This window comes from Bufo bufo, chromosome 4 (assembly GCF_905171765.1).
Source record: "Bufo bufo chromosome 4, aBufBuf1.1, whole genome shotgun sequence".
Lineage (NCBI taxonomy): Eukaryota > Metazoa > Chordata > Amphibia > Anura > Bufonidae > Bufo > Bufo bufo.
The window spans coordinates 194707833-194731788 of record NC_053392.1 but is presented as its reverse complement, the minus strand read 5'-3'; positions in this window follow the sequence as shown (position 1 = coordinate 194731788).

The following is a 23956-nucleotide window of genomic DNA, read 5'->3' as shown; positions in this document are numbered from 1 at the left end:
TGAAAATAATAAAAGTAAAAATAAATAAATAAAAATGTAAATAAAAATAGATGATGGGATAGATCTCTGTACTGACCGCTGATATATTTATACATATTAATTAGATCTCCCCTCAGTCGTCTTTTTTCTAAAGTGAATAACCCTAATTTTGATAATCTTTCAGGGTACTGTAGTTTCCCCATTCCAGTTATTACTTTAGTTGCCCTCCTCTAGACCCTCTCCAGCTCTGCTATGTCTGCCTTGTTTACAGGAGCACAGAACTGTACACAGTACTCCATGTGTGGTCTGACTAGCGATTTGTAAAGTGGTAGGACTATGTTCTTATCACGGGCATCTATGCCCCTTTTGATGCAACCCATTATCTTATTAGCCTTGGCAGCAGCTGCCTAACACTGGTTTTTGCAGCTTAGTTTGCTTTTTATTAAAATTCCTAGATCCTTTTCCATGTCAGTGTTACCGAGTCGTTTACCATTTAGTATGTACGGGTGACTTGCATTATTCCTTCCCATGTGCATAACTTTACATTTGTCAGTGTTAAACCTCATCTGCCACTTATCTACCCAAGCCTCCAATCTATCCAGATCCCTCTGTAGTAGTATACTGTCGTCTTCAGTGTTAATTACTTTACACAGTTTAGTGTCATCTGCGAAAATTGATACTTTACTATGCAAGCCTTCTACAAGATCATTAACCCCTTCACGACCGCAATCCGTATATATACGTGATAGCTGCACATACCCCGTGCAGCTACCACGTGTATAGACGTCATGGCAGCTCTTTAATCCAATCGCTGCAAAGCGCGTGGATTAAAGCTTCTGTCCCTGTCCTGCTACTGTCACGGACAGCATACAGTTCAGTAATGTCGGCAAGGGACCAATCAGAGTGGCCCCTTGCCGGCAATCGATCCGATTGGTTAGTCTGTGCAGACCGCAGAATCAGGGTAATTAATTACTTAATTACTTAATATTTAACAGCTTTGCTTTCTCTCGTCGCACTCTGCAACTCCCCCCTCATTACTCTTTAAAGGGCCGACACCTTCAGATTTATACTTTTTAACATTTATATAATTGAAGAACATTTTAGGTTAGTTTTACTCTCTTTGGCAATTAATCTCTCGGTCTCTAGTTTGGCCTCTTTTATTTGTTTTTTTACATGTTCTATTTATTTCCTTATAGTTTTTCAGTGCTTCCGTGCTACCCTACTGTTTTAGTGATTTATAGTAATAGTGTATACACATATTAGTCAGAATGGTTTGGTCTACCTGTTTTTATTTATCAACCAGTGATACTGTACCCACCGTATTTATAAAATGGCCATATCTGATCTATTTATTTAGCAATTTTTATTAACCAGGGGCATTGTGCCCATTGTACTTATATAATTGCCATTTGTGATCTATTAATTTATTCACCTACCAACCAGTAATATTTTATATTGTGCCCACTATATCTGCCCTTTTATCCATACATTTAATTATTTATTTATATTTATTTTATTTTCATTGACTATACATGCCAATGATCAAATGATCCTATGTACAGTACATTTACCCACTATGCCCACAGTGTACATTCATTCTCCCTCACTCCCCCTAAACTTTGCATTCCCCATCGTGGTCCACCTGGTGTCCTTGCGTTCCACCGTGGAATGCACTAAACTCCGCCCCCATCCTCCCCGTGATGCGTCCCGCCCCATGATGCGTTTCATTCCACTGTGGAACGCATCTGGAGCCATCTGAACTACACGGAGCTGCCCTGACCGGCGCTTTCTGCCCATTCACAGAGCACTATACCTGGGAGTCCTACCTATATACAGTCAGGTCCATAAATATTGGGACACCGACACGATTCTAAAATTTTTGGCTCTATACACCACCACAGTGGATTTGAAACTAAACGACCAAGATGTGCTTTACCTGCAGACTGTCAGCTTTAATTTCAGGATATTTACATCCAAATCAGGTGAACGGTGCAGGAATTACAACAGTTTGCATATGTGCCTCCCACTTGTTACAGGGCCAAAAGTAATGGGACAATTGGCTTCTCAGCTGTTCCATGGCCAGGTGTGTGTTATTCCCTCATTATCCCAATTACAATGAGCAGCTAAAAGCTCCAGAGTTCATTTCCAGTGTGCTATTTGCATTTGGAATCTGTTGCTGTCAACTCTCAAGATGAGATCCAAAGAGCTGTCACTATCAGTGAAGCAAGCCATTATTAGGCTGAAAAAACAAAACAAACCCATTAGAGAGATAGCAAAAACATTAGGCGTGGCCAAAACAAGAGTCCTGGACTCTTCGCACCGGTGAGCTCAGCAACACCAAAAGACCCGGAAGACCACGGAAAACAACTGTGGTGGATGACCGTAGAATTCTTTCCCTGGTAAAGAAAACACCCTTCACAACAGTTGGCCAGACCAAGAACACTCTCCAGGAGGTAGGGGTATGTGTGTCAAAGTCAACAATCAAGAGAAGACTTCACCAGAGTGAATACAGAGGGTTCACCACAAGATGGAAACAATTGGTGAGCCTCAAAAACAGGAAGGCCAGATTAGAGTTTGCCAAACGACATGTAAAAAAGCCTTCACAGTTCTGGAACAACATCCTATGGACAGATGAGACAAAGATCAACTTGTATCAGAGTGATGGGAAGAGAAGAGTATGGAGAAGAAAAGGAACTGCTCATGATCCTAAGCATACCACCTCATCAGTAAAGCATGTGGTGGTAGTGTCATGGCGTGGGCATGTATGGCTGCCAATGGAACTGGTTCTCTTGTATTTATTGATGATGGGACTGCTGACAAAAGCAGCAGGATGAATTCTGAAGTGTTTCGGGCAATATTATCTGCTCATATTCAGCCAAATGCTTCAGAACTCATTGGAATGTTATGCAATGGCCAAGTCAATCACCTGACCTGAATCCGATTGAGCATGCATTTCACTTGCTGAAGACAAAACTGAAGCGAAAATGCCCCAAGAACAAGCAGGAACTGAAGACAGTTGCAGTAGAGGCCTGGCAGAGCATCACCAGGGATGAAACCCAGCGTCTGGGGAAGTCTATGCGTTCTGGACTTCAGGCTGTAATTGACTATAAAGAATTTGCAACCAAGTATTAAAAAGTGAAAGTTTGATTTATGATTATTATTCTGTCCCATTACTTTTGGTTCCTTAACAAGTGGGAGGAACATATGCAAACTGTTGTAATTCCTACACTGTTCACCTGATTTGGATGTAAATACCCTCAAATTAAAGCTGACAGTCTGCAGTTAAAGCACATCTTGTACGTTTCATTTCAAATCCATTGTGGTGGTGTATAGAGCCAAAAATTTTAGAATTGTGTCAATGTCCCAATATTTATGGACCTTACTGTATATGTAAATATACATTATATATTTTATATATTCTGGGCAATAGAAAAAGTCTGGAGGATCGGAAGTGACACTCCGCCCACTTCTGGTCCCCACCAGAACTCCCGGCAAATTTATGCCTAATTGGTAAATCAAGACAGCTATATATATCTGGCACAAGTGCATCCTATATTATGTGTTTTATTTCACACTACTCTTGAGAAAGGGAGAGATACCCCGAAACGCGTTCAGCTTTTATTAAATAAAGAACTCTCCATTTGGAACCTTGACTACCATTCTTTTGGGACGTAGAGGAAAGTTTATAACATCTGACCAGCGATCTCGGCGGGGGAGGAGAGGTTATAGGTGTTTTATGCTTATCCTATACCACCATCTCTGGTGAAGTAAGTCCCCCTTCGTTTTAAATTTTTTTAAGGACCCCCACAGGAATATATGTTCCACTATATATACACACTGTTAAATAGTATAGGCACTGCTCCTAATTGATTCACCTTTACCTAAAATCATCTTATCAATCTCATCATTACCTTGGTGCCCCTGTGCTATATCCTTCCCTCCCAGGGAAAGCTCCAGCACTTTTATTTTTTCTTGTTCCTGCATCTGCGCACAATGTCACCTTGCCACTCTGTAGTCTCCTCCTGCTGCTGCCATCTCCACACTACGTCACCTTGCCACTCTGTGGTCTCCTCATGCTGCTGCCATATCCACACTATGTCACCTGGCCACTCGCTGGCCTAATCATACTGCTGCCATCTACAGACTCTGTCATTGTGCCACTCGGTGGCTTTCTCATGATGCTGCTGCATCCACCACCTCCAGACTCTGTCATCGTGCCACTCGGTGGCTTCCTTATTTGCTGCCAACTCCAGGCTCTGTCATTGTGCCACTCGGTGGCCTCCTCATACTGTTTCCACCTCCAGACCATGTCATTGGGCCACTCTGTGGTCTCCTCATGCTGCTTCCACCTCACCACTATGTCATAGGTCCACTCTGTGGACTTCTCATGCTGTTCCCACCCTCCCCACTTCATGACTGGTCCACTATTTTGGCTTTCGGCCTGGCTGACATCATCATTTATTTGACCTTTCTTCTGATCTGTGAGAAGGAAGGAAAAATGAGCAACACAACGGATCCTGTTTGTGTAGCAGCTGTAAGGCCTGTATGATCCCATCAGAATTGTCTTATGATTTGGTAGCCAAAAGCAGGAGTGGGTACAAAACACAGAAGACATGCAAATATTCCATTCATGTGTCATCTCTGTTTTAGATCCACTCCTGTTTTTTTTGGCATTAACAATACTGATGGATTATTGAGCAAATGCTGACCAAGTGAAGGCATATGCTCCAGAGACAGGATATGTTTTTTGTGGGTTATGTTCTGATGGATCAGAGAAAGAGCAAATTAATCAGTGACATCAGCACAAACTTACTTCTGACACCCTCTCCACTCTGTCGGGGGGGGGGGGCTGTACTTGTATAAGCGTTTAATAGAACTGGTTCTGTAGACATCTATGTGGAACAGGCTAGGGTGTAAAAGGAGTGTGCTTCTTCTTTACACTAACATTGACCTGTAAGGCCTCATGCACACGAACGTATTTTGTTTCCGTGTCCGTTCCGGGTTTTTTTTGCGGATAGGATGCGGACCCATTTATTTCAATGGGTCCTGAAAAAATGTGCTGTCCGCATCAGTATGTCCGTTCCGTAGCCCCGCAAAAAAAAAAAGAGAACATGTCTGATTCTTGTCCGTTTTAGGCATGGTTACAATGGACCCACCCCAAAAAAATTGATTTTTTTGCGGACTGCAAAACACATACGGTCGTGTGCATATAGCCTAAGGCTGAGTTAATACTTGAGTTATTTGGTCGGTTTTGGCCCCGTGACTGCCCAAATAAGTGAAGTGTGCAGTGTGATTCTAATAGCCTGTCATCTGCATGTCATACTAACTGATAGTATTATTTCACTACCCCAGCACACTCCATATGCGTGTTACTGGAAGGCACAGTGTTCTACACCTATATAAAGGCTCTATGCTGCCCGGAAATAGTAGTTTTTTATCGCGATTCACCATGAATATTTTCGGATCGAAGCAAATTTTTTCGGACAATTCGGCAAACCAGCTGAATCAAATTTTTGAGAAATTCGCTCATCTCTAGTAATAATATTAAAGGTTATACATACTAGAGATGGGTCGTTGATCCAGTGAGTTATTCTGATTGCCTGATTGGAGTCGGGAAGGAATTTTTTTCCCCTTAAGTGGTGAAATTTGGCTTCTACCTATCAGGGTTTTTTTTTGCCTTCCTCTGGATCAACTTGCAGGATAACAGGCCGAACTGGATGTATAGATGTCTTTTTTTCGGCCTTATAAACTGTTACTATGTTACTATGTTAAATTGAAATGGAACGACAATTCAGTCAAGTAGGTTCCAAAATGCAATTTAAAAAATTTGCTCATCTTTACTCTTAGTCACATAACTAGATAACACACCAAAATACTTTAAGTACCTGAATAACGGATGTTTCCATGGCTTGGTCACTAAGGCCCACAACAGGCTAGTCACTAAGGGTTTAATCCTCATTTTCGGGGCGACATTATTTAGGGAATTCAGAACCATTTATTAGTTTTGCATAGCCTTATGTTTCTTTTTAGCATGGTCATGTCAGAACAAATTCATATTGTAACTCAAGGGGCCAGGTAGCTAATAGTACTGTTTATGGATTATTTTATCACACGGCTTAAACTGCAGTTATCCATTTTGTTAATTTTAATTACTCCTAACTTATTTTCATGTCATTTATATCCCAGCAAAGTACTTAATGCAAAATAACAAAAACAATTATGGCTGTCAGAAAAGGGGAAAAAGTTTTGCTAACATGGTGACAAGAGGCCAATTAAAGAAAGTTATTAATTTTTCTTCCTTAGATATATAACTCAAGACCCTCTTGTTAAATGATTTCAATTTGTTCTTCTCTTGTCCACACAACTCAGCATAAATTACATTCAATATATTCAGGAATAAGAACTTGCCTTTATTAAGCATCCCAATTAAAATAATTACAGGGCACCTGAACATAAAAAGCTTTTGTCATTGCTGTAATTGCCCTGCTGCCTAGGATAAAAGTCAGAGCATCGGTAAGAACTTTGAAGATTAATGTAAGTGACTTGTTGTGTGTTGTAGATGATTTGAATGCATTTGTGTCCTTTAGTAACATGAGAATTTTTTAAGGTAGGGACGAATTGTCCTAAATATTCTTGTATATACTAACTAAACCTCTGTGACAGATTATCCTTTTCTATTAACCTCTTAAAGGGAATGTGTCTCCTAGAATTTTTTTCTACCAGTTAAAACCAGTAAGTGACACACATCCTTTTTTTTTTTTTACTAATCTGTTTTTTTATTGATTGTACTTGTAAATTTTTTTTATTCTGTTTTCTGTACTTAATTATGAGAGCAGTTACAGTATCTTGCTTCAGCTGTTGTTAAAGTGGTCCATATTAAATAAAATCCCCAGTGTTAATAGATGTTTCATATTTGTTTCTTGCAACCATCCACTGTTAGTACTTGGTAACTGCTATAGGTGTAGTGGTCTTGTAATGCCTCCTGCACACGAACGTGTGCGCCCAGTGGCTGTGCTGCAATGCATGCACACTGACCGCGGGCAGCCGCAGTGGATCGCGGACCCATTCACTTTAATGGGTCCGCGATCTGCCGTTCTGCAAAAAGATAGGACATGTTCTATCTTTTTGCGGAACGGAAGTACAGGACGAAACCCCACGGAAGCACTCTGTAGTGCTTCCGTTCCGCACCATTCCGCATCTCTGGATTTGCGGACCCATTCAAGTCAATGGGTCCGCATCGGTGATGCGGAATGCCCACGGAACGGTGCCCGTGTATTGCGGATCCGCATATGCGGTCCGCAATACGGCAATGTGACACCTGCGGTCATGTGCAATAGGCCTAAAAAATCAGTATCATTACACTGACACACCTCTTAGGCCTTGGGCCTATTGCACACGACTGTAGGTGTCCCATACCCGTGCTGTGGACCTCATATGCGGATCCGCAATACACGGGCGCCGTTTCATGCGCATTCCGCATCACGGATGCAGACCCACTCACTTCAATGGGTCCACAAATCCGGTGAGGCGGAATGGTGCGGAACGGAAGCACGGAACAGAACCCTAGGGAAGCACTACAGAGTGCTTTTGTGGGGTTTCGTTCCGTACTTCCTTTCCGCAAAAAGATAGAACATGTCCTATCTATTTGTGGAACAGGCGGATTGCAAACCCATTAAAGTGAATGTGTTCGCGATCCGCTGCAGCTGTCCCACGGTCGGTGTTCGTGCATTGCGCCCACAATGTGCCACGGGGTGCACACGTTCGTGTGAAGGAGGCCTTACACTGTGCATCAGTATTAACAGGCTCCCCCATAAAGTTAAAAAAATATTAAGGTAGAATGTAGATTAGTTTGTGTTGTTAATATTTCAACAGTGCAATGAGGTGTATATCTCCTTCTGTATGTGAAATAACAATTTTAACTCCTACACACATTTGGACGTAACTATACATCCAGATTGCATATCATTTAAGGCAATCGGGCATACAGTTATGTCCAAATTGCTACCCGGGGCTTTGACACTATAAAGTGTCACAGCCACAGAGTCTCTAATCTCACTGAGAGCAGAGATACTGGAGAAGCCGGCGATCCCACTGATTGGATCTCTCTGATCAGAGCCTGAAATCAGGCATGGTCCCTCTTGTGCCCCTGATGCCCTCATCATCCTCCAGGTTGCCCCCATTGTCCCCCATCTGCCCCCTGAAGCCCTCTCTGCTATTCCCCCATGTGGCTGTCATGGCAGTGGCTCAGGAATGGAGCTGCCGTCTTTAATAGTGAGTGTCAGCTGTAATATACAGCTGACACTGCTTCAACAGCTGAAATCTATACTGGCACCAATCTCGGTCATTTAACCACTTAGATGCCCCGGTCAGTAGCCAGCCGCGGCATCCATGGGGTTAATAGAAGGAAAGAGCTCCCTTTCTCCCCCATTGGGCAGTGAGCTGCGACGGCAATGGGCCTATGATTATCATCAGGTTTAGTGTCAGTGTAATAAAAATGGAACTAAAAATAAAATAAATTGCCTTTTCCCATATTCATTCATTTATAAGTGATTAAAAATTAAGAAAAAAAAAACCCTATACATAATTGTTATTGCCATGTCTGTAATGATCTGATCTATAAAAGGATCATGGTGCTAATCCTGTGTGGTGAACGCTGTAAAAAAATAAATAAAAAACAATGGCAGAACGTTTTTTTTTTCACTCACCTCCCCCCAAAAATTAATAAAAAGTAATAAAAAAAACATATGTATTCCAAAATAATAACAATGCAAACTACAGCCTGTCCTGCAAAAAGCAACTCCACACACAGCTGGTGAAAAAATAAAAATGTTATGGATGTTAGTATATGGAGATGTAAAATTATTATGTTTTTTAATACAAAAGTTGTTTTATGCTGATTAGTAGCAAAACATAAATAAACTATATAAATTTGGTATTGCTATAACCATATCAACCCACAGAATGAAATTATCATATCATATACAGTATACCGCATGAGGAACTTCATAAAAAAAAAAAACTGTGACAGAATTGCAATTTTTGTCCATCTGACTTCCCAAAAAATGGAATAAAAAGTGATCAAAAATAGTGTTGAGCACGAATATTCGAATCGTGAATTGTAATCGCGAATATCGCCACTTCGAGAATTCGCAAATATTTTGAATATAGTGCTATGTATTCGAAATTTAAATTGTGTTAAATAGTATTGAATATTCTAATCACAAATTTAATATATTACATTGCCGACTTTTTGCAATCAAGTAAACAATGACTGGAGATCACGAATTCTCGAATTTGCTAATTTATGGCGAATATTAGGCCAAAAATTTGCGAAATATCGCAAATTTGAATATTGCCTATGCCGCTCATCACTAATCAAAAATACATACTGTATGTACCCCAAAATGATACCAATAAAATTTACAGCCTGTCTTACAAAAAACAAGTCCTCACACAACTACATTGGTGAAACAATAAAAATGTTATATATGTTAGTATATGACTATGCAACATATCTATCTGTAAAGAATAAATCAAGGCAACTGGACTTACTGTAGATTTCTTGAAAACGTTTCACTCGTTCTTCCAATGAGTTTTCTCAATTCTGAGTGACTGTACAAGAATTCTCTGTGAATAAATATGTAACTGAATCAACATCTGGTAATTATACCCAGCATGGGGTCAGAGGTCATTATACCCAGCACGCAGTCAAAGGTGTTGATTCCATTATCCTAATTGGAGTCAGTAGGTGATAATGACCTCCCAGAAAAATAATAGTATAATTACCAGATGTTGATTCAGTTACATATTTATTCCCAGAGAATTCTTGTACAGTCACTCAGAATTGAGCTCATTGAAAGAACGAGTGAAACATTTTCAAGAAATCTACAGTAAGTCCAGTTGCCTTGATTTATTCTTTACAGATATACCATGACCTGGATAAATGAGAACCTTCACAGACATATGCAACATATCATTTATTTTTTATGTTAATAAAGTAGCAAAACATAAATAAACAATTTAAATTTCGCTATAACCATATCAATCCAGAGAATAAAATTATCATATAATATATACCTCATGAGTATCCCCATAAAAAGTAAAAATAAAAAACACTGACAGAATTGCAATTTTTTTCCACCTCAACTCCTAAAAATTGTATAAAAAGTGATCAAAAATTCATTTGTACCCCAAAATGGTACAAAAAAACCCCTATAACTTGTCCTGCAACAATCAAGCCTCCTCTAGATCCATAAACAAAAAAGAAAAAATGTTATGGCGAATAAAAACAATTTCAGCAAATTCCAAGTTAGAAAATGAGGATTCTGGGACGTGGCATGGTTGGCACCTAATATGGCCGTTTAGTATGTGAGCTCCGGGACCCACAGCTTCTTTCTCTCGCCAAGCGACTTCACGACCGACTTACATCACGTTTACCTGTTTGGATATGGCAGCGAAACAGATGGGGAAGAAAAGGGCACCGAAAACTAAAGGCTTGATGCCTCTGGAGCACCTGGTGCGGCCTCAGCCCCGATCTCCTCCGCTGCCCAACAATTCTCCCTGAATGCCGATTGGGAGTCGCCTGTCTCATCCAGGACCGAGGGAGATGATAATACAGGTCGCAGACATGCAGCCTTACACAGGCCTCGACACCCCTCAGAGCCTGGAGGAAAGGGCGGCCATACTTCCACTCCCAGAGGGGACCAGGACTCAGCATTAGCTAGCCATCAGAAGCAACAAAAGCGCCTTATCACTCCCTATCACTCCCTATTACCCCTACAGAGGATATTGATATTTTCTCTAAGTTCCAAACCTCAGATAAGGTGGCCTCTGAAAATACACTGAAGGACATGCTGCTGGCCTTGCGTTCTTCCCTACATAAGGACTTTTCTGAACTTTTGCTGCCACTGTACTCCATGCTTAATGATTTAGGGGACAGAGTCTCCCATGTAGAATCTAAAGTGGCGTCTTTTGCTGGGGCGCACAACGAGCTGTGGACTCCCACAAAGCGCTGGATGACAAAGTGGACACACTGCACACAAAATTGGTGGAGTACGAGGATTGTAACCGCAGAAACATCATTCAATTCTGCAACATCCCAGAGACTGTTCCCAGCTCGGAACTTCGGGCATACCTACAACAGTTTGCTAAGGTACTACTCCCTACTTGTTCTGACTACGAAATCAGCAAAGATCGAGTACACAGGGTTCCCAAAATACCCAATCTCATGGATTCAGTGCCCAGGGATGTCTTGGCCAGATACTCCTTCTATCATGTTAAGGAGAAGCTTATGAAAATTGCACGTAAACTACAGCCGCTACTTGAGCCCTATGTCTCCATGAAGCTGTTTACAGATTTATCGGCTGCTACCTTACAGGCCCGCAGACGTCTTGCTCCACTCACAACTATACTGAGACCATACCTTTGGGGATTCCCCACCAAAATCCTCATCAACAGGAAAGGAACTTTTCATGCAGATGTCTCGGGGGGAAGAAGGCAAGGCCCTCCTGATCCTATAGAAGAAGACCCTCCAACGACCAAGAGCCCCTCCGCTGCAAGAATTGATGCAGAATGGCATGTGGTGCCCATATCCTGTACTAAATCTTTTTCTTACACATTTTCTTCTCTCTTCTTACCTTTTTTCTGCCGTTTTATGTTTTGGGTGAGGGATATGGCGGAATCCCTCTAGTCTTGAGCTAAATTTGTATGCTTTCTGTTTTCACCCCCAGTTTGACAGGTACCTATGAAACTATGCGTAAGTTCGCGGTTTGGGTACCGCTATTGTTTTACAGTGGTTGGATCCAAGTTTATTTTCTTTGTTTTACCTTTGCTGCTCATTATGTAGATGTGTCCAAGTGAGTGTGCTTATCATGCCATACCTACTGATGTAGCTAGACAGCCCCCTCAAACTGTGAGAACCTGTACCAGCTCATATGCATATCTCTCTTTTGTAACTGAGAATGGTACTTAAGTGTCTCTCTTTAAATTGAGGGGACTGAATAGCCCTTTTAAGCGGTCTGTAATGTGGCTGGAACTGAAATCCCAAAACTGTGATATTGCTTGTTTGCAGGAGACACATATCTCATATTCTAACTCACCCAAGCTCCACCATAGGGACTACCCTCTCATCATTCACTCATCCTTTCCCAAGAAAAAGAAAGGCTTGCTTATCGCCTTCAAAGTGTCAGTGGCAGTCCAGATATACCAAACCTGGATTGACCCTCATAGAAGATACATAATTGTACATTGTCTCATCAATAATACTGAATATACCCTAGTGAATGTCTACGTGCCCAACTCGCACACGGAATACTTCCTTCGGCGCCTGTTGCGTAAACTGCAAAAAGTGCAGAAAGGCAACGTAGTGATCTTTGGTGACTTTAATGCCATCTGTAACGCCTCCGTAGATGCTACTGCAGGCCCTTTGTCCCGCAGGATGTTGGTGGCGAAATTGCCGTGGGCCCATGATCTGTATGACATATGGCATCTCCTGCATGTTAATGAAAAGGATTACACTTTCTACTCTGGGGTCCATAACACATACTCTCGCGTAGACATGTTTTGGGTGTGCAGATCCCTTATAGACAAGACCTCTGCTGTGGAAATTGGTTCTATCCAGTGGTCAGACCATGCTCCAATAGTGTTGACATTATCTGAATCCCCCTCTTGAATTTCAGATTATGTGTGGAGACTCAATACTTACCTCCTAACCATGCTGTCTGTCAGCGGGGAAGTGGAGACTTCCGTTAAGGAATTTTGTACTAGGAATAACACCCCAGAGGTTCAGCCCTTTACTTTATGGAACTATCGTAAGGCATACATGCAGAGAGTTTTCATTAAACAGAGTAGTGTATGGCGCAAGCAAAGTGATAAAGACATCTTGAACACTATGCAAACCATCCAAAAACTTGAGTCATTGAACAAACAGACCCTCTCTGAGGCTCACTTGACAGAGCTCTCTAGAGCAAGGCTGCATTTGAGAAACTTCCTCATGTATGCGTATGAGAAATCCCTTCGACGTCTCAAATTCCAATACTATGCACAAGATAAGAAATCTGGAGCGCTCCTAGCGAAACGGCTCAAGTCCCTAACATTAAAATCGAGGATACAATGTCTCCATCACCCCACAACAGGGAACCCAGTTTCTGCCCCTAGAGTTATAGCTAACGCCTTTCGAGACTACTATTCCCGCCTATACAATTTAGGTGAGGATCGGAATACTGCCCAGCCCACTCAACTGGATAGAAACTCCTTCCTAGAAAAGATTAACCTCCCCTGGCTACTTCCAGATCAATTGGATGCCCATAACAAGCTAATATCCCCTGAGGAAATAATGGCATTAATAAGGCTCTGGGTCCCAATGGATTTTCTTCCCTATACTACAAAAAGTATGACCCTCTTCTCATTAACCATCTCCTTCCAGTGTACTGTACAGCAATGGAATCAGGCTCCTTTCTGTCGGAAAGGCTGGAAGCACTCATCGTGACTATCCCAAAGCCAGGTAAATCGCCCTTACTGACTACCAGCTACTGGCCAATCTCACTGCTGAATTGTGATGTCAAGATCTATGCAAATATTCTAGCTAACAGGCTCCTGTCAATCATCCCCTCAGTAATTTCTATAGATCAGACTGGTTTTGTATCGGGAAGACAGGCTCCAGATAACACCAGGAGACTTCTGTCACTTCTGCAACTTGCAGAAACCTCAGGTACCGACTTCCTGATGCTGGGCGCCGAGAAGGCGTTTGATTGAATTAACTGGCCTTATGCCTTCTCGCTGTTACAGAAATTCGGGTTCTCTGGCCCAATTTACTCGGCCATTTCCACACTATATTATAACCCCTGTGCCAAAGTTTTTACCAATGGAGCTCTATCTACTGCCTTTCCCCTGACAAACTGCAGCAGATAAGGGTGCCCGCTGTCCCCCTTGTTCTTCATTCTATCTATTGAACCACTGGCAGAATTATTCTGTCGGGACCCGGATATATCAGGAATCACAGTGGGATCTAAAGAGCACAAGCTTGCGCTCTTTGCGGATGACATTATTGTCCTCTGTACCAACCCAGGACCTCCCTTTAAAGAGTATTTAGCATATTAGACACCTTTGGCCGAATCTCCTACTACAAACTGAACTTAGATAAGTCCCAGAGCCTACTGGTAAATATTCCCCCTGATCAGCTGTTGCAGCTCAAAGACATGTTCCCTCTAGATTGGCAATTGGAAAGCATATCATACTTGGGAATTCAGCTAACCTACCCCAAGTTACGGACGTTCCACACCAATCCCCCCTTCCCCACTCGAGTGACTGCAGATAGATATCAGTGACATGAAGTCCTGCATAATCTCGTGGTTTGGCAGGGTGGCGGCGTACAAAATGCTGCTCCTGCCCAAGCTCCTTTACCTTTATCAAGGCCCGAAAACAAATGATGGATTTCATTTGGGACTTTAAACACCCTAAAATTGCATACTTGACTCTAACCATGCATAAACAAGGGGAGGACTGGGGGTATCAAACCTGAAACATGCTATACAGCCTGTCTACTAGACCAATTAGTCCACTGGTGGCAAGACTCTGAAGACAAACACTGGGTCTCAATATAGAAGACCTTGCATAACCTCTCTACTCTCTACTCTTCGCTCCCCGCTGATAGGGACAGCATGGGGGTTGGGTCTATATACATACCCTCTGTCCGCGGTGCAATAGTGTTGACATTATCTGAATCCCCCTCTTGAATTTCAGATTATGTGTGGAGACTCAATACTTACCTCCTAACCATGCTATCTGTCAGCGGGGAAGTGGAGACTTCCGTTATGGAATTTTGTACTAGGAATAACACCCCAGAGGTTCAGCCCTTTACTTTATGGAACTATCGTAAGGCATACATGCAGAGAGTTTTCATTAAACAGAGTAGTGTATGGCGCAAGCAAAGTGATAAAGACATCTTGAACACTATGCAAACCATACAAAAACTTGAGTCATTGAACAAACAGACCCTCTCTGAGGCTCACTTGACAGAGCTCTCTAGAGCAAGGCTGCATTTGAGAAACTTCCTCATGTATGCGTATGAGAAATCCCTTCGACGTCTCAAATTCCAATACTATGCACAAGATAAGAAATCTGGAGCGCTCCTAGCGAAACGGCTCAAGTCCCTAACATTAAAATCGAGGATACAATGTCTCCATCACCCCACAACAGGGAACCCAGTTTCTGCCCCTAGAGTTATAGCTAACGCCTTTCGAGACTACTATTCCCGCCTATACAATTTAGGTGAGGATCGGACTACTGCCCAGCCCACTCAACTGGATAGAAACTCCTTCCTAGAAAAGATTAACCTCCCCTGGCTACTTCCAGATCAATTGGATGCCCATAACAAGCTAATATCCCCTGAGGAAATAATGGCATTAATAAGGCTCCGGGTCCCAATGGATTTTCTTCCCTATACTACAAAAAGTATGACCCTCTTCTCATTAACCATCTCCTTCCAGTGTACTGTACAGCAATGGAATCAGGCTCCTTTCTGTCGGAAAGGCTGGAAGCACTCATCGTGACTATCCCAAAGCCAGGTAAATCGCCCTTACTGACTACCAGCTACTGGCCAATCTCACTGCTGAATTGTGATGTCAAGATCTATGCAAATATTCTAGCTAACAGGCTCCTGTCAATCATCCCCTCAGTAATTTCTATAGATCAGACTGGTTTTGTATCGGGAAGACAGGCTCCAGATAACACCAGGAGACTTCTGTCACTTCTGCAACTTGCAGAAACCTCAGGTACCGACTTCCTGATGCTGGGCGCCGAGAAGGCGTTTGATTGAATTAACTGGCCTTATGCCTTCTCGCTGTTACAGAAATTCGGGTTCTCTGGCCCAATTTACTCGGCCATTTCCGCACTATATTATAACCCCTGTGCCAAAGTTTTTACCAATGGAGCTCTATCTACTGCATTTCCCCTGACAAACTGCAGCAGATAAGGGTGCCCGCTGTCCCCCTTGTTCTTCATTCTATCTATTGAACCACTGGCAGAATTATTCTGTCGGGACCCGGATATATCAGGAATCACAGTGGGATCTAAAGAGCACAAGCTTGCGCTCTTTGCGGATGACATTATTGTCCTCTGTACCAACCCAGGACCTCCCTTTAAAGAGTATTTAGCATATTAGACACCTTTGGCCGAATCTCCTACTACAAACTGAACTTAGATAAGTCCCAGAGCCTACTGGTAAATATTCCCCCTGATCAGCTGTTGCAGCTCAAAGACATGTTCCCTCTAGATTGGCAATTGGAAAGCATATCATACTTGGGAATTCAGCTAACCTACCCCAAGTTACGGACGTTCCACACCAATCCCCCCTTCCCCACTCGAGTGACTGCAGAAAGATATCAGTGACATGAAGTCCTGCCTAATCTCGTGGTTTGGCAGGGTGGCGGCGTACAAAATGCTGCTCCTGCCCAAGCTCCTTTACCTTTATCAAGGCCCGAAAACAAATGATGGATTTCATTTGGGACTTTAAACACCCTAAAATTGCATACTTGACTCTAACCATGCATAAACAAGGGGAGGACTGGGGGTATCAAACCTGAAACATGCTATACAGCCTGTCTACTAGACCAATTAGTCCACTGGTGGCAAGACTCTGAAGACAAACACTGGGTCTCAATATAGAAGACCTTGCATAACCTCTCTACTCTCTACTCTTCGCTCCCCGCTGATAGGGACAGCATGGGGGTTGGGTCTATATACATACCCTCTGTCCGCGGTGCAATAGTGTTGACATTATCTGAATCCCCCTCTTGAATTTCAGATTATGTGTGGAGACTCAATACTTACCTCCTAACCATGCTGTCTGTCAGCGGGGAAGTGGAGACTTCCGTTAAGGAATTTTGTACTAGGAATAACACCCCAGAGGTTCAGCCCTTTACTTTATGGAACTATCGTAAGGCATACATGCAGAGAGTTTTCATTAAACAGAGTAGTGTATGGCGCAAGCAAAGTGATAAAGACATCTTGAACACTATGCAAACCATCCAAAAACTTGAGTCATTGAACAAACAGACCCTCTCTGAGGCTCACTTGACAGAGCTCTCTAGAGCAAGGCTGCATTTGAGAAACTTCCTCATGTATGCGTATGAGAAATCCCTTCGACGTCTCAAATTCCAATACTATGCACAAGATAAGAAATCTGGAGCGCTCCTAGCGAAACGGCTCAAGTCCCTAACATTAAAATCGAGGATACAATGTCTCCATCACCCCACAACAGGGAACCCAGTTTCTGCCCCTAGAGTTATAGCTAACGCCTTTCGAGACTACTATTCCCGCCTATACAATTTAGGTGAGGATCGGAATACTGCCCAGCCCACTCAACTGGATAGAAACTCCTTCCTAGAAAAGATTAACCTCCCCTGGCTACTTCCAGATCAATTGGATGCCCATAACAAGCTAATATCCCCTGAGGAAATAATGGCATTAATAAGGCTCCGGGTCCCAATGGATTTTCTTCCCTATACTACAAAAAGTATGACCCTCTTCTCATTAACCATCTCCTTCCAGTGTACTGTACAGCAATGGAATCAGGCTCCTTTCTGTCGGAAAGGCTGGAAGCACTCATCGTGACTATCCCAAAGCCAGGTAAATCGCCCTTACTGACTACCAGCTACTGGCCAATCTCACTGCTGAATTGTGATGTCAAGATCTATGCAAATATTCTAGCTAACAGGCTCCTGTCAATCATCCCCTCAGTAATTTCTATAGATCAGACTGGTTTTGTATCGGGAAGACAGGCTCCAGATAACACCAGGAGACTTCTGTCACTTCTGCAACTTGCAGAAACCTCAGGTACCGACTTCCTGATGCTGGGCGCCGAGAAGGCGTTTGATTGAATTAACTGGCCTTATGCCTTCTCGCTGTTACAGAAATTCGGGTTCTCTGGCCCAATTTACTCGGCCATTTCCGCACTATATTATAACCCCTGTGCCAAAGTTTTTACCAATGGAGCTCTATCTACTGCCTTTCCCCTGACAAACTGCAGCAGATAAGGGTGCCCGCTGTCCCCCTTGTTCTTCATTCTATCTATTGAACCACTGGCAGAATTATTCTGTCGGGACCCGGATATATCAGGAATCACAGTGGGATCTAAAGAGCACAAGCTTGCGCTCTTTGCGGATGACATTATTGTCCTCTGTACCAACCCAGGACCTCCCTTTAAAGAGTATTTAGCATATTAGACACCTTTGGCCGAATCTCCTACTACAAACTGAACTTAGATAAGTCCCAGAGCCTACTGGTAAATATTCCCCCTGATCAGCTGTTGCAGCTCAAAGACATGTTCCCTCTAGATTGGCAATTGGAAAGCATATCATACTTGGGAATTCAGCTAACCTACCCCAAGTTACGGACGTTCCACACCAATCCCCCCTTCCCCACTCGAGTGACTGCAGAAAGACATCAGGGACATGAAGTCCTGCCTAATCTCGTGGTTTGGCAGGGTGGCGGCGTACAAAATGCTGCTCCTGCCCAAGCTCCTTTACCTTTATCAAGGCCCGAAAACAAATGATGGATTTCATTTGGGACTTTAAACACCCTAAAATTGCATACTTGACTCTAACCATGCATAAACAAGGGGAGGACTGGGGGTATCAAACCTGAAACATGCTATACAGCCTGTCTACTAGACCAATTAGTCCACTGGTGGCAAGACTCTGAAGACAAACACTGGGTCTCAATATAGAAGACCTTGCATAACCTCTCTACTCTCTACTCTTCGCTCCCCGCTGATAGGGACAGCATGGGGGTTGGGTCTATATACATACCCTCTGTCCGCGGTGCAGGCATCTGTGACAGCCTGGAAAAACTATTTAGATGTGTCAACTGACAAGAGGACCATACCTGCCTCCACCATATCTACAGCTTGCTTGACAGACCTTGTCCCGGGACTAGATCTCCAGGCCTGGACTACCCAAGGCATTAAAAAAGCCCAGGATATGATGGGTCCAGACAACATGTTATCCTTCTCCTACATACATGAGACCTACCAAATACCCCATAGGGTCCATTCACACGTCCGTGTGTGTTTTCTGCGGATCCACGAATCTGTGGATCCGCAAAACACGGACATCGGCGATGTGCGTTCCCCATTTTGCAGACTGCACATCGCCGGCACTTAATAGAAAATGCCTATTCTTGTCCGCAATTGCGGACAAGAATAGGACATGTTCTATTTTTTTCGGGATCGGAATTGCGGACCCAGAAGTGCGGATCCGCAATTCCGGATCCAGGAAGCACATCGTGCTGCCCCATAGAAATGAATGGGTCCGCAATTTTGCGGAACGAAATTGCGGACGTGTGAGTGGACCCTAAGGAATTTTATAAATTCCTGCAGATTATATCCTTGCTGGGGAGAAATGAGGAAACCTCACTACACATCCCTAAAGTAGCCCTAAGATACCTCCATGAGGGATACCCTAGGAGGGGGGTATTTCTCTCTTCTATAATCTCCTCATCCAGACAAAAGGATTGGACAAGCTGTCTCCTTTGCTGAACTGGAAAACCGACCTGCAAAAGTCTTTCTCATTTGACAAATGGCATACTGCCTTTCGTACTATTACCACTGCTTTCTGCTGTGTAGCACACCAGGAAGCAATATTTGAAACCAGTCTGAGATGGTATTACACACCCACCATATCCATATAATGTTTCCTACCTCGCCTCCTAACTGATGGAGGGGATGTGGAGGTAGGGGATCTCTCCTTCACATACTGTGGTCCTACCCTAAGAGTTCCCCACTGTGGAACTTTACTAAAGCTCTGATAGCTGAATTTACCTCCCACAAACTAGAAATAACACTAGAGATGGCACTTCTCTTCATCGATATCGACAGCATAGCTCGCCCGTATAGAATAGTGACAACTCATATACTTATGGTGACTAAATTGGTCATCACCCAACATTGGAAAAGCCCCCTAACTCCCACCTTAACCGAGGTGCTTGCTTTGGTGAATTCCACCTGTATGTACGAGAAAATGTTCTCCACCCAGCAGTCCTCCATGTCAAAATTCCACTCTATATGGATGGCATGGATGTCAAGACGCTGGTATGTGACCTAGCTAATCCATAACTACTCCTTCGTCGTCCTCTAATGTTGACCACTCGCCAGATCCTGACCGTCTTTGGAAATTGCTGTCAATCAATTGGACACCTTTTCCTTTTATTTTTATGTTCACATTTTTAGACACACTCACACTGCGGGTTTTCAATTAATTATTATTTATGTTCTGGTTTTGTACTTTACTGTTAGATTCTGGATTAAAGACATACAGTAAATGTGATTCAGTCCATTTTTTGCAAAACTTGTGTAACCAGGATGATTCTCATACTTGAATAATATAAGACTGATGCATGGTTGTAACTGCTATATTCAAAATTTAAGAAAATGCAGATTCTGCGCCTCCTTCCCTTCTGAACGCTGCTGTTTCCCCAAACAGCAGTTTACAACCACATATGAGGTGTTGCTGTATTCAGGAATAAAATTCATAATAAATTCTGGGGTGCATCATCTCCTGTTGCACCTTGTGAAAATGAAAAATTTTGGGCAAAAGCAACATTTTATTGGAATTAAAATGTAATATTTCATTTTCACACCCAAATGTTTCTAATTTCTATGAAACGCTTGTTGGGTCAAACAATTCACTTCACCATTCACTTCACTTTAAAGGGGTGTAGCTTCCAAAATGGGGTCACTTTTTGGGGTTTTCTTTCTAGGGATACCTCAGGCTCTCATTAACTGTGACATGGCACCTGAAAACCATTCTATCAAAATCTGCCTTTCAAAAACAATAAAGTGTTCCTTTCCTTCTGAGCCCTGCTTTATGCACATGTAGAGATTTACGACCACATACACTCACCTAAAGAATTATTAGGAACACCTGTTCTATTTCTCATTAATGCAATTATCTAGTCAACCAATCACATTGCAGTTGCTTCAATGCATTTTGGGGGGTGGTCCTGGTCAAGACAATCTCCTGAACTCCAAACTGAATGTCAGAATGGGAAAGAAAGGTGATTTAAGCAATTTTGAGCGTGGCATGGTTGTTGGTGCCAGACGGGCCAGTCTGAGTATTTCACAATCTGCTCAGTTACTGTGATTTTCACGCACAACCATTTCTAGGGTTTACAAAGAATGGTGTGAAAAGGGAAAAACATCCAGTATGCGGCAGTCCTGTGGGCAAAAATGCCTTGTGGATGCTAGAGGTCAGAGGAGAATGGGCCGACTGATTCAAGCTGATAGAAGAGCAACGTTGACTGAAATAACCACTCGTTACAACCGAGGTATGCGGCAAAGCATTTGTGAAGCCACAGCACGCACAACCTTGAGGCGGATGAGCTACAACAGCAGAAGACCCCACCGGTTACCACTCATCTCCACTACAAATAGGAAAAAGAGGCTACAATTTGCACGAGCTCACCAAAATTGGACTGTTGAAGACTGGAAAAATGTTGCCTGGTCTGATGAGTCTAGATTTCTGTTGAGACATTGAAATGGTAGAGTCCGAATTTGGCGTAAACAGAATGAGAACATGTATCCATCCTCTGATGGCTACTTCCAGCAGGATAATGCACCATGTCACAAAGCTCAAATCATTTCAAATTGGTTTCTTGAACATGACAATGAGTCCCCACAGTCACCAGATCCCAACCCAATAGAGCATCTTTGGGATGTGGTGAAACGGGAGCTTCGTGCCCTGGGTGTGCATCCCTCAAATCTCCATCAACTGCAAGATGCTATCCTATCAATATGGGCCAACATTTCTAAAGAATGCTATCAGCACCTTGTTGAATCAATGCCACGTAGAATTAAGGCAGTTCTGAAGGCAAAAGGGGGTCCAACACCGTATTAGTATGGTGTTCCTAATAATTCTTTAGGTGAGTGTATGATGTGTTTATGTAAACTGCAGAATCAGGGTAATACATTTTGAGTTTTTTTTTAATGTTAATCCTTTTCTGTGTTACAGGAAAAATGGACTTACATGGAAAATCTGCCTCCATTTTGCTTTAATTTCTGTGGAACACCTAAAGGGTTAAGGTTATATTCACACTAGTGTTTTTTACAATATTTTCCGGTATTGAGATCCATCATAGGGTCTCAATACCGGGAAAAAAAAGCTTCTGTTTTTTCCCCATTCATTGTCAATGAGGACAAAGCGTTAACTGAACAGAATGAAATGCTCTAAAATGCATTCTGTTCCGTTCTCATACCGGATAGCAAACTGCAGCTTCTGGGATGCGGAGCAAGACGGATCTATCATGAACCACAATGCAAGTCAATGGGGACGGATCAGTTTTCCCTGACACAATGTGACACCAATAGAAAATGGATCCGTCCCCCATTGACTTTCAATGGAGTTCATGACGGCTCCGTCTTGGCTATGTTAGGCTACTTTCACACTAGCGTTCGGGGCTCCGCTTGTGAGCTCCATTTGAAGGGGCTCACAAGCGGCCCCGAACACATCCGTACTGCCCTAAAGCATTCTGAGTGGATGCGGATCCGCTCAGAATGCATCAGTCTGGCAGCGTTCAGCCTCCGCTCCGCTCAGCAGGCGGACACCTTGCTTGCAGGGGCAAACGGATCCGTCCAGACTTACAATGTAAGTCAATGGGGACGGATCCGTTTGAATTTGACACTATATGGCTCAATTTTCAAACTGATCCATCCCCCATTGACTTTCAATGTAAAGTCTGGACGGATCCGTCTGAAGCTAGTTTCACACTTAGAATTTTTTCTACAATATAATGCAGACGGATCCGTTCTGAACGGATCCCAAGTCTGCATTATATGAGCGGATTCGTCTGGGCAGACCCCAGACGGATCCGCTCTGAACGCTAGTGTGAAAGTAGCCTTAAAGAAAATACAACCGGATCCGTTCATAACGGATGCAATTGTATTATCAGTAACGGAAGCATTTTTGATGAACCCTGCTGGATCCAACAAAAACGCTAGTGTGAAAGTAGCCTAACAAAGTTTGTAAAATCTATTTTGAATAGTTTGAGAGGTGTAGTTTCTAAAATGCAGTCAATGCAGTGGTTTCTATTATGAAAGCCCCTTAAAGTCACTTCGGAGCTGAATTGGTCCTTAAAAACATTGAACATGAAAATTTTCTTGAAAACTTAAAAAATTTGCTTCCAAAATTTTAAACCTTCTAACATCCTAAAAAATAAAATGAAATTTACAAAATGCCAACATAGAGTAAACATACCGATGTAGTAGAGTTAACACACATGCTTTATGAGACGTGTTATTGCGAGTATCGGCACTAGAATATAGTGCTATATATTCGTAATCGCGAATATTATTATTATTTTTTTTTCATCAGTAACCTCCCTTCTTGCTTGTGGGCCAATGAGAAGGCTGCAATATCTTTGTCAGAGCTTAGCAACATCCCTAGCAACCAATAGGGAAGTTGCCTACCCCTTTACTATGTAAGAAACTCTCCAGCAGCCATTTTCTGCTGTTTTTTGCAGTTCTGAGAGAGAGAGAGAGAGAGAGAGAGAGACGTGACATTACTGTGCTCTGTGCTTTGCAGACTCATCTGGATCCTTATTTAATTACATTAGATAGTTAGTTAGCACATATATATAATACAGATAGTTAGTGGGAGATAGTCAGTGTAGGTTAGATAGGGATATAGTGTAGCTAATAGGTTCCAGTGCAGAGAGTTAGGTAGTGTGATAGGAATTACTGTGCACACATATGTGTTAGATACATGCTACAGACATAGTGCTGTGACGTCACAACAATAATTAGTGCACCAATCAGTAATATCTATTTAGACCTGATAAAATGTGTAGTTGCATGTATTGCACCAAAAATATGCACATCATTAGAGAATATATTGGAGCACTCTATGAGGAGTTCTTCCTCACAGTCACGAAAGTTGCTGCCAACCATTTTCTCCAGTCTCAGGAAACTTCTAGCAGCTTGACAAAT